This window comes from Eriocheir sinensis, unplaced genomic scaffold, assembly GCF_024679095.1.
Source record: "Eriocheir sinensis breed Jianghai 21 unplaced genomic scaffold, ASM2467909v1 Scaffold26, whole genome shotgun sequence".
Lineage (NCBI taxonomy): Eukaryota > Metazoa > Arthropoda > Malacostraca > Decapoda > Varunidae > Eriocheir > Eriocheir sinensis.
In genome coordinates this window covers 527,526-538,271 of record NW_026111565.1, presented here as the reverse complement: position 1 = coordinate 538,271, position 10,746 = coordinate 527,526, and the positions used below count along the sequence as shown (strand labels likewise).

Here is a 10,746-nt window from a genome sequence, read left to right as displayed (position 1 = left end):
ACTCCCGTCACCCCACCGGTTCCGTACGCTAGCCCTAGAGGTGGTGTATGGGGTGGGGTGGGGTGGGTGTAGGGGGGTGGGTGAAAAGGTGAAAGATGTGGGGGGAGGGGGTGTCCAGCTACACCCACTTCCGTCATCCCCGCTGACCCCCAACCCCACTTCCGTCACCCCCCACTTCAAACTACCCCCACTTCTGTACATTTGTTACTACCTTTTTTTTTTTACAGCTAAGGAGACAGCTCAAGGGCGCAAAGAAAAAAAAAAGAAAAAGGCCGCTACTCACTGCTGAACATAGGTTAAAGGAGTGTCCAATATCAGAGGTTAATTTCGGGAGGAGAGGTGTCCTGATACCCTCCTCTTGAAAGAGTTCAAGTCGTAGGCAGGAGGAAATACAGATGAAGGAAGACTGTTCCAGAGTTTACCAGCGTGAGGGATGAAAGAGTGAAGATGCTGGTTAACTCTTGCATAAGGGGTTTGGACAGTATAGGGATGAGCATGAGTAGAAAGTCGAGTGCAGCGGGGCCGCGGGAGGTGGGAGGCATGCAGTTAGCAAGTTCAGAAGAGCAGTCAGCGTGGAAATATCGATAGAAGATAGAAAGAGAGGCAACATTGCGGCGGAATTTAAGAGGTAGAAGACTATCAGTATGAGGAGGAGAGCTGATGAGACGAAGAGCCTTAGCCTCCACTCTGTCCAGAAGAGCTGTGTGAGTGGAGCCCCCCCACACATGAGATGCATACTCCATACGAGGGCGGACAAGGCCCCTGTATATGGACAGCAACTGTGCAGGGGAGAAGAACTGGCGGAGACGATACAGAACGCCCAGCCTCGAGGAAGCTGATTTAGTAAGAGATCAGATATGAAGTTTCCAGATGAGATTTTGAGTTAAGGATAGACCGAGGATGTTTAGTGTTGAGGAGGGTGATAGCTGGTTGTTGTCAAAGAATAGGGGATAGTTGTTTGGAAGATTGTGTCGAGTGGATAGGTGGGGAAACTGTGTTTTTGAGGCGTTGAAGGACACCAGGTTCTTCTTGCCCCAATCGGAAATAATAGTAAGTCTGAGGCTAAGCGTTCTGCAGCCTCCAGCCTTGAGTCGTTAAGTTCCTGAAGGGTGGGTCTTCTATTAAAAGAAGTTGAATAATGCAGAGTGGAATCATCGGCGTAGGAATGGATAGGACAGTTCGTTTTGGAAAGAAGATCATCAATGAACAACAGAAAAAGAGTGGGAGATAGGACAGAACCCTGTGGGACACCACTGTTAATAGATTTAGGGGAAGAACAGTGACCGTCTACCACGGCAGAAACAGAACGGTCAGAAAGGAAACTGGAGATAAAGATACAGAGAGAAGGATAGAAACCGTAGGAGGGTAGTTTAGAGAGCTGCCTCGTACAGGCCTACCGGCCTCTTGCAGACTCCTGCGTTCTTATGTTCTTATGTTCTATCAAAAGCTTTTGATAAGTCCAGCGCAATAGCAAAAGTTTCACCGAAACGGCTAAGAGAGGATGACCAAGAGTCAGTTAAGAAGGCTAGGAGATCACCAGTAGAACGCCCCTTGCGGAACCCATACTGGCGATCAGATAGAAGGCATACTTCCAGCAAGAAGGAAAGGTAGATGTTGACAGGCAGAGGCGAAAGAGTTTGACCAGGCAGGGTGACAGCACGGAGGCACAGTTTTTAAGGACAATAGGAGGCACTCCATCAGGTCCATAAGCCTTCTGAGGATTGAGGCCAGAGAGGGCATAGAAAACATCATTTTGAAGAATCTTTATAACAGGCATAAAGGAGTCAGAGGGGGGATGAGTAGGAGGAATATGCCCAGAATCGTCCAGAGTGGAGTTTTTAGAAAAAGTTTGAGAGAAGAGTTCAGCCTTAGAGATAGATGAGACGGCAGTGTTGCCGTCAGGACTGAGTGGAGGAAAAGATGAAGAAGTGAAGTTGGAGGAGATGTTTTGGGCTAGATGCCAGAAGTCACGGGAAGAGTTAGAGAAAGCAAGGTTTTGACATTTTCTATTAATGAAAGAATTTTTGGTTAGTCGGAGAATAGATTTGGCACGGTTTCGGGCACAAATGTAAAGTTCATAATTAGCATAATTTTGAAGGCTCTGGTACCTTTTGTGAGCTACCTCTCTATCATTGACAGCACGAGAACAAGCATGATTAAACCAAGGCTTTTTAGCGTGAGGAGTAGAGAAAGAACGAGGAATGTATGCCTCCATTCCAGAGACAATCACCTCTGTGATGCGCTGAGCACACACAGAGGGGTCTCTATCCTGGAAGCAATAATCATTCCACGGGAAATCGGAAAAGTACATCCTCAGGTCGTCCCACCGAGCTGAAGCAAAATGCCAGAAGCATCGCCTCTTCGGTGGGTCCAGAGGGTGTACAGGAGCGATAGGACAGGATGCAGAAATAAGATTGTGATCGGAGGAGCCCAACGGAGAGAACAGTTTGACAGAATAAGCAGAAGGGTTTGAGGTAAGGAAGAGGTCTAGAATGTTGGGCCGGTCTCCAAGACGGTCGGGAATACGTGTAGGGTGCTGGACCAACTGCTCTAGGTCGTTGAGGATAGCAAAGTTGTAGGCTTGTTCACCAGGATGGTCAGTGAAAGAGGATGAAAGCCAAAGTTGGTGGGGAACATTGAAATCTCCTAGGATGGAGATTTCAGCGAAGGGAGAGTGGGTCAAGATGTGCTCCACTTTAGAATTCAAATAGTCAAAGAATTTTACATAGTTGGTAGAGTTAGGTGAGAGATAAACAGCACAGATGTATTTAGTAATAGAATGACAGTGAAGTCTTAACCAGATGGTGGAAAATTAAGAAGAGTCAAGGTCGTGGGCACGAGAGCAAGTGATGTCGTTGCGCACGTAGACGCAACATCCAGCTTTGGATTGAAATTTAGGATAGAGATAGTAGGAGGGAACAGAGTAGAGATTGCTGTCAGTAGCCTCAGAAACCTGTGTTTCGGTAAGGAAGAGAAGGTGAGGTTTAGAGGAGGAGAGATGATGTTCCACAGAATGAAAATTAGAGCGAAGACCGCGAATGTTACAGAAATTGAGAAGAAAGAGGTTCGAGGAGTTATCAAGACACCTCTCGGGTCGGCAGCCAGAAGGGGAGTCCTCCCTGGGGGAATTTGTGGTCCCCCCCCCAGTCGGGGACTCCGAGGCTTGATGTAGGTGCGCCATTTTGAGATTTTAATTTTGGGAAAAGGTGTATATGTTGTGTGAATGCAGTGTGGTGTGGATATAGAGAGGATCTGTCTTTAGAGAGCATGCTGAACTACTCTCCGGTGTTGGTGAGACAATAGGGAAACGGTTAGTGAGGACATGGGAAGGGTCTTTGGAGGGCTTCAGCTCCCTTCTCACCTCCCATATATACCTCACCGGGAGTGGCTTGCGCCCGCTCGGTAGGTGTCTTCCTACCTACTCCAGCCAACGACCTACGTTAGCCATTTTCCAATCACTAGGAACGATACCATAGTGCAAAGACATATTAAACAGCATTGTTAAAGGTCTGAGTATCTCTCTTGATATTCCTTTAAGTACTGTAATTTTGGATATATTTTATCAAGTCCTGGACTTTTGTTAGTTTTAAGTGACTGCAGCGCTTTGAGAACCTCATCTGTACTGATTTCAAAGTCAGGGAGAGAACGACTGGGATTTCCAATAGTGGTAGGAACAGCAGCAGTATCGGTAGAATTACTATTAAAAACCGAGGCGAAATAAGAATTTAACGTGTTCGCTATGCGTTGGGTGTCTGTCACGATATTGCCCGAATTATCTGTTAATGGGCCAATCCCACTTCGAATCTCTCTTTTTTTTTTCTTTTTTTTTTTATATACCTAAAAAAACTTTTAGGATCTGACTTGCAATTTACCGCAATGTTTACTTCGTACCTCCGTTTCGCCTGTTTGATTAAACTTTTGACTTGTCGTCTTGCTTCGTAGTACCGTGTACTATTTTCGGTAGAGTTATCGGTTTTCTTTTGCCTATGTAACAAGCTCCTCTTTTGGAGAGCAAGTTTGATTTCATTATTAAACCACGGAGGATTTTTAACTTTTCGACGCTTTTCACAAGATTGCACGGATCAGTTAGAAATTAAGCTTTAAAGTCTTGCCAAGATTCTTCGACGTCGCTGTTGGATACTAATTGAAAGTTCGTTAATGACTGTCTTATTCTTTCAAAATTCGCTCTTTTAAAATTGACATACAATAATGCAATCCTTGTTTGAGCTCTTATGTCGAGACGCACCAGTCTATGATCGCATGATCCGAGGTGTTCGCCAACGCTGACATTGTCAACTAAGTTCTCTTGGGTTACTAATACAAGATCAAGAATATTATTATCGCGCGTTGTTTCACTAACCATTTGGCTAGGGCAGTTATTTTCAACGAAGTCTAACATCCTATGCGATTCCCCCTCGGATCCCGTGAGTGTCTGCCAGTCTATATGCGGTAGATTAAAATCGCTCAAAATCAATGCATCATTGTTTCGGAGAGTTCTTTGCAAAACGCTATATATTATTTCATCATTCTCGCGTGATTGGCCTGGAGGCCTGTAAGTGACGGATATGTTGATTTTTAATTGATCGGTATTTGAGCTCACGCTCAAGTGTTCTACAGTACTGTTCTCTGGTGTTTTATCAACGGGCTGTAAGCTACTTTTGACGTAAAGAGCCACTCCTCCACCTCTACGATTAACTCGGTCTTTATTGAAAAATATAAAGTTATTTACATTATATTAAAAAAATTCAGTCATTATTAGCGGTGTCAATAAATGTTTCAGTTACGGCAATTACATCAACGTCTTCTGTTTTAGTTAGGGACTGCAATTCATCGATCTTATTTCTTAAGCCTCGAGCGTTAAAGCTAAGAACCCTTAAGTTGTCTTTTGTTATAACTCGAGAAACGGAGTTGTTAGTTGTTTTAGGATTTAGTGAAGTGCTGGCCGCATGACAACTATTTATATTTAAGTGGGCGGGGTGTGAACGCGCGACTCGTTTTTTGCTCTAAAGTCTCGAACAGCGCCGTGAAGTAGTCTCCCAAATCTTGCCGCTCCGACTGCTGACAAATGGAGTCCATCTTTCTGAAATAGACTCCTCATGCCATAAAATTGATCCCAAAAGTTTACGTAGCCGAGAGAGAGAGAGAGAGAGAGAGAGAGAGAGAGAGAGAGAGAGAGAGAGAGAGAGAGAGAGAGGTTGTCGTATCTGTATCTCCATGGGTATTTTCATGAGCCTGGTGATAGTTTGAGAAGGCTTCTGTACCATGAATGTGAAGAAAAAAAAAACACTTATGAGAACCCGACTGATATTCTTTGTTTATGATCGCTCTGGGAGCCGACATCGTCTGAGAATACGGGGCTTAGTTCAGACGCAAAGCCCCGGGCCGTATCTCAGTCGCTTTCGGCTCTCATTACAATTATTACCCATGGCCACAAAGGAGATTATTCTGATTCTCACGAGTGTTAAAGAGGAACAAACTGGTATACTGTGAAGTATAGTACCTATAGCAGTGGTGGGCACCGCTAACCGAAAAGTTAGCTTCGCTAACTGGTAATACACCAACTAAAAGGTTAGCTTCGCTTACGCTAAACCGCTAAACTGATAAAGAAATTAGCGGAAGCTAACGCTAACTGCTAACTTTTTCTATATATGGATTTAGCTTCGGTCTGTCCATTAATGATGGCCTCCTTGTGTTGGCACATGACGCACCGGAAGTGCAAGACATTGGCGTTCGTCATACCTCTTGATTTAAGGACAAAGTGCTTCTCCAGGTGGGGCCACGGGTTCTGGAACTTCTGAGACTCCTTGACGTCAGCTTGAGTGTCCTCCGCCTCACCCACAGCTGTTGCCGGCTCCCTAACAGGGTCAGCATCCTTTAGGTGGAACAAAAACGTCATCACTCTGTTCACCTTCCATGGCGTAAATAACGATAAACAAGGCGACAATATTGAAAGCGACTACACGCTGACAACGTCGCAGCTGAGCTCAATAAAGAGCCCAACAAGCAGAGAGAGAGAGAGAGAGAGAGAGAGAGAGAGAGAGAGAGAGAGAGAGAGAGGTTGTCGTATCTGTATCTCCATGGGTAGTTTCATGAGCCTGGTGATAGTTTGAGAAGGCTTCTGTACCATGAATGTGAAGAAAAAAAAAACACGGCAGCACTGCCGTCTCTTTTATCTCTAAGGCTGAATTCTTCGCTCAAACTTTCTGCAACAACTCCATTCTGGACGATTCTGGGCATATTCCTCCTACACATCCCCCCTCCGACTACTTTATGCCTGTTATTAAGTTTCGTCATAATGATGTTTTCTATGCCCTCTCTGGCCTTAACTCGCAGACGGCTTATTTTTTTAATTTTTTTTACAACAAAGGAGGCAGCTCAAGGGCACAAAAAAAGACAGTAATAAAAAAAAAGCCCGCTAATCGCTGCTCCCCTAAAAGAATCAGACGAGGTGGCCAAAAGCAAGGTCAAATTCGGGAGGAGAGGTGTCCTGATACCCTCCTCTTGAAAAAGTTCAAGTCGTAGGCAGGAGGAAATACAGATGAAGGATGATTGTTCCAGAGTTTACCAGCGTGAGGGATGAAAGAGTGAAGATGCTGGTTAACTCTTGCATAAGGGGTCTGGACAGTATAGGGATGAGCATGAGTAGAAAGTCGTGTGCAGCGGGGCCGCATGAGTGGGGGAGGCATGCAGTTAGCAAGTTCAGAAGAGCAGTCAGCGTGGAAATATCGATAGAAGATAGAAAGAGAGGCAACATCGCGGCGGAATTTAAGAGGTTGAAGACTATCAGTAGGAGGAGGAGAGCTAATGAGACGAAGAGAGCCTTAGCCTCCACTCTGTCCAGAAGAGCTATGTGAGTGGAGCCCCCCCACACGTGAGATGCATACTCCATACGAGGGCGGACAAGGCCCCTGTATATGGATAGCAACTGCGCGGGGGAGAAGAACTGGCGTAGACGATACAGAACGCCCAACCTCGAGGAAGCTGATTTAGCAAGAGAGGAGATATGAAGTTTCCAGCTGAGATTTTGAGTTCAGGATAGACCGAGGATGTTTAGTGTTGAAGAAGGTGACAGCTGAGTGTTGTCGAAGAATAGGGGATAGGTGTTTGGAAGATTGTGTCGAGTTGATAGGTGGAAAAATTGAGTTTTTGAGGCATTGAAGGACACAAGGTTCCTTCTGCCCCAGTTGGAAATGATAGCAAGGTCTGAGGTTGAGCGTTCTGCAGCCTCCAGTCTGGAGTCGTATACTTCCTGTTGTGATGGTCTTCTATTGAAAGAAGTTGAATAATGCAGAGTGGAGTCGTCGGCGTACGAGTGGACAGGACAGTTTGTTATGGAAAGAAGATCATTGATGAATAACAGGAAGAGAGTGGGTGATAGGACAGAGCCCTGTGGAACGCCACTGTTGATAGGTTTAGGGGAAGATCTGTGACCGTCTTCGACCGCAGAGATAGAACGGCCGGAAAGGAAACTGGAGATAAAGGAACAGAGAGAGGGATATAATCCGAAAGAGGGCAGTTTAGAAAGCAAAGACTGGTGCAAGACTCTATCGAGTGCTTTCGATATGTCTAGCGCAACAGAGAAAGTTTCACCGAAACTGCTAAGAGAGGATGACCAAGAGTCAGTTAAGAGAGCAAGAAGAAGAGCGCCAGTAGAACGCCCCTTGCGGAATCCATACTGGCGATCAGATAGAAGATTATAAGTGGAAAGGTGCTTTTAAATCTTCCGGTTAAGGATTGATTCAAAAGCTTTAGATAGACATGAAAGTAAAGCTATTGGGCGGTAGTTTGAGGGATTGGAGCTGTCACTCTTCTTAGGCACAGGCAGTACAAAGGCATAATTCCAGCAGGAAGGAAAGATAGATGTTGATAGGCAGAGACGAAAGAGTTTGACCAGGCAGGGTGTCAGCACAGAAGCACAGTTTTTGAGGACAATAGGAGGCACTCCATCAGGTCCATAAGCCTTCTGAGAGTTGAGGCCAGAGAAAGCATAGAAAACATCATTAGGAAGAATCTTAATAACAGGCATAAAGGAATCAGAGGGGGGATATATAGAAGGAATATGCCCAGAATCGTCCAAGGTGGAGTTCTTACAGAAAGTTTGAGCGAAGAGCTCAGCCTTAGAGACAAATGAAACGGCAGTGCTGCCGTCAGGGTTAAGGAGAGGAGGGAGCGAGGAAGAAGTGAAATTGGAGGAGATATTTTTGGCTAGATGCCAGAAGTCACGGGAAGAATTAGAAGCAAGGTGTTGACATTTTCTGTTTATGAAAGAAGTTTTGGTAAGTCGGAGAATAGATTTGGCACGATTCCGGGCTAAAATGTATAGATCAAAGTTAGTGGGAGTTCGAAGGCTCTGGAACCTTTTGTGAGCTGACTATCTATATATCTATATATATATATATATATATATATATATATATATATATATATATATATATATATATATATATATATATATATATATATATATATATATATATATATATATATATATATATATATATATATATATATATATATATATATATATAGAGAGAGAGAGAGAGAGAGAGAGAGAGAGAGCAATGGGAGGAGTAATGAGAGAGGACATCTAGCTCATAATATAACCAGGCAGCTTAAAAGTAATTATAGGGGAGTAACAGAGGGCGGGCTAAGAATCTTCTATACTAACAGCAGGAGCCTCAGAAACAAAATAGACTTACTAAGGGGTGAAGCTTGCTCAGAAAATTTTGACATAGTAGCGATCACTGAGACATGGATAGACACTGCCAATAGAAATTTTAAATCGGAATTTGAAAAAACGGGTTATCAGATGCTTCTCAAAGACAGAAGGGGCAGAAAGGGAGGTGGTGTTGCGCTATATGTTAAAGACTCACTTAAATGTTTATTTAACAATTCAGTACAAACTAACATGGATTCATAATCAGTTTGGGTGAACGTTTACAAAGGAAAAGAAAAACTAACTCTTGGAGTTCTGTACAGGCCACCCAACCTTAACAGGCAGGACACGAATATATTACTACAGGCTACTGGTAGGGCGAGTAGGAGTATAAATGTCTGCGCAATGGGGGATTTTAATTATAGGAATATAGACTGGGAAGACCTAGTGGGTGACCTGGAAGCCGAGGATTTTCTTGAAGTTATACAAGATAATTTCGTTAAGCAGGTAGTTACTGAGCCTACCAGAGGAGATAACATACTAGATTTAGTCTTAACTAATAATGGGAGCTTGATACGTGAGTTGGAGGTGGGCGGAGAGTTAGGAAATAGTGACCACAGAACGGTTCGTTTTATTTTAGACTGGGCGGTAACCCGCGAACCAAACCCAGTGTTAGTGCCAGATTTTAGAAGAGCAAATTACGAGGGGCTTAGAAGACATCTTGAAGGGGTAAACTGGGATAATATAATTTAGGGATTCATAAGGGCAAGAACTGCGGATTGGAGAGCCAGTAGAACCAGGTAGAAATGTCTTACAATAATTTAGTTAGAGTAATAGTAGAGTGGCAAAGACAGCATATACCACAGCGAGCACTTAGAAAAGAAAACAAAGACCCTAAGTGGATGACTCGTGGACTAAAACACGAGATAGGGTTAAAGAAGGGAATTTACCAGAAAATAAAGAATGATGAAACACATCTCAGGGGCCGGTACGTCGAACTATCTACACCTTTTCATCCTCAAATCAAAAGTTGAATTTCAAATTTAAAAAGTTGAATTTCAAGTTAAAACAGTTGAATTTCATATATGGAAAGTTGAATTTTAAATAAAAAAAAATTGAAGTTCATATAAAAAAAAGTTGAAATTCCAATTAGAAAAGTTGAATTTCAAATTAAAAAAAAGTTGAATTTCATTTAAAAAAAGTTGAAATTCATATTTAAAAAGTTGAATTTCAAACTTAAAAAGTTGAAATTCCAATTAGAAAAGTTGAATTTGAAATTTAAAAAGTTCAAATAAAAAGTTTAAGTTCCTATTGATAGATGAAGTGCAAGTCAATATGTGCATACCTATATACATAAATGCATACATCCACAAACTTATTATATATATATATATATATATATATATATATATATATATATATATATATATATATATATATATATATATATAAAGCCAGATGGATAATTATTTGCCCAGACGGACAGTAATTGTTTTATCTGACAGTAATAATGTCGCCTCCTCCTCCTCCTCCACCTCTTTCTCCTCCTTTTCTCCGTTCATCCTTTCTAATTTCTTCTCATTTCTTCTCTTTTTCTTTTTTTTCTTATTTCCTCCTCCTCTTCCTCTTCCTCCTCTTCCTCTTCATTCTCCTTCTCCTCCTCCTCCTCCTTTCGTTTGTCATTTCCTGTTGAGAGGGAGAGAGAAACGAACAAGTAGACACAGGTGTTGGAGAGAGGAGGAGGGAAGGAGAGATGGGAAGGAGAAAAGGAGGTAGGAACAGGGAGGAAATGGAGGGAGGGAGGAAAGTGGAGGTAACAGGTGGCTGGAGAGAGGAGGAGGGAGGAAGGAGAGAAGGCGAGGGGAAGAGTGGGAGAGGGAGGGGGAGAGAAAAGGGAAAAAGTCACTCCACAATATCAGTCATTCTGTTGGTGTGTTGCAGGACGTGAAGATGGACCCGGAGTGATTGCCAAGGACTTACCAGGTGAATAGCGGTGGTTGTACGTACGTGTGTTTTAGTGTTTGTGAGCGGTGTTTGGACGTGTTTGTCAGTGTTTGTCATCTTGTTAATCTTAGTATAGTGATTTTTGG

General features: G+C 43.1%; 1 long non-coding RNA gene across 3 annotated transcripts in view; it reads left to right on the top strand.

Annotated features, from left to right (window-relative positions):
- The first annotated feature begins 10,266 nt into the window (after positions 1–10,266).
- The window catches only part of LOC126991321 (uncharacterized), a 50,434-nt gene continuing 49,954 nt past the window's right edge, over positions 10,267–10,746 (top strand). For all 3 annotated transcript variants that reach the window (XR_007745404.1, XR_007745403.1, XR_007745405.1), the window contains exon 1: positions 10,267–10,639. This is a non-coding gene — a long non-coding RNA (uncharacterized LOC126991321). The remainder of the gene's footprint in view (positions 10,640–10,746) is intronic.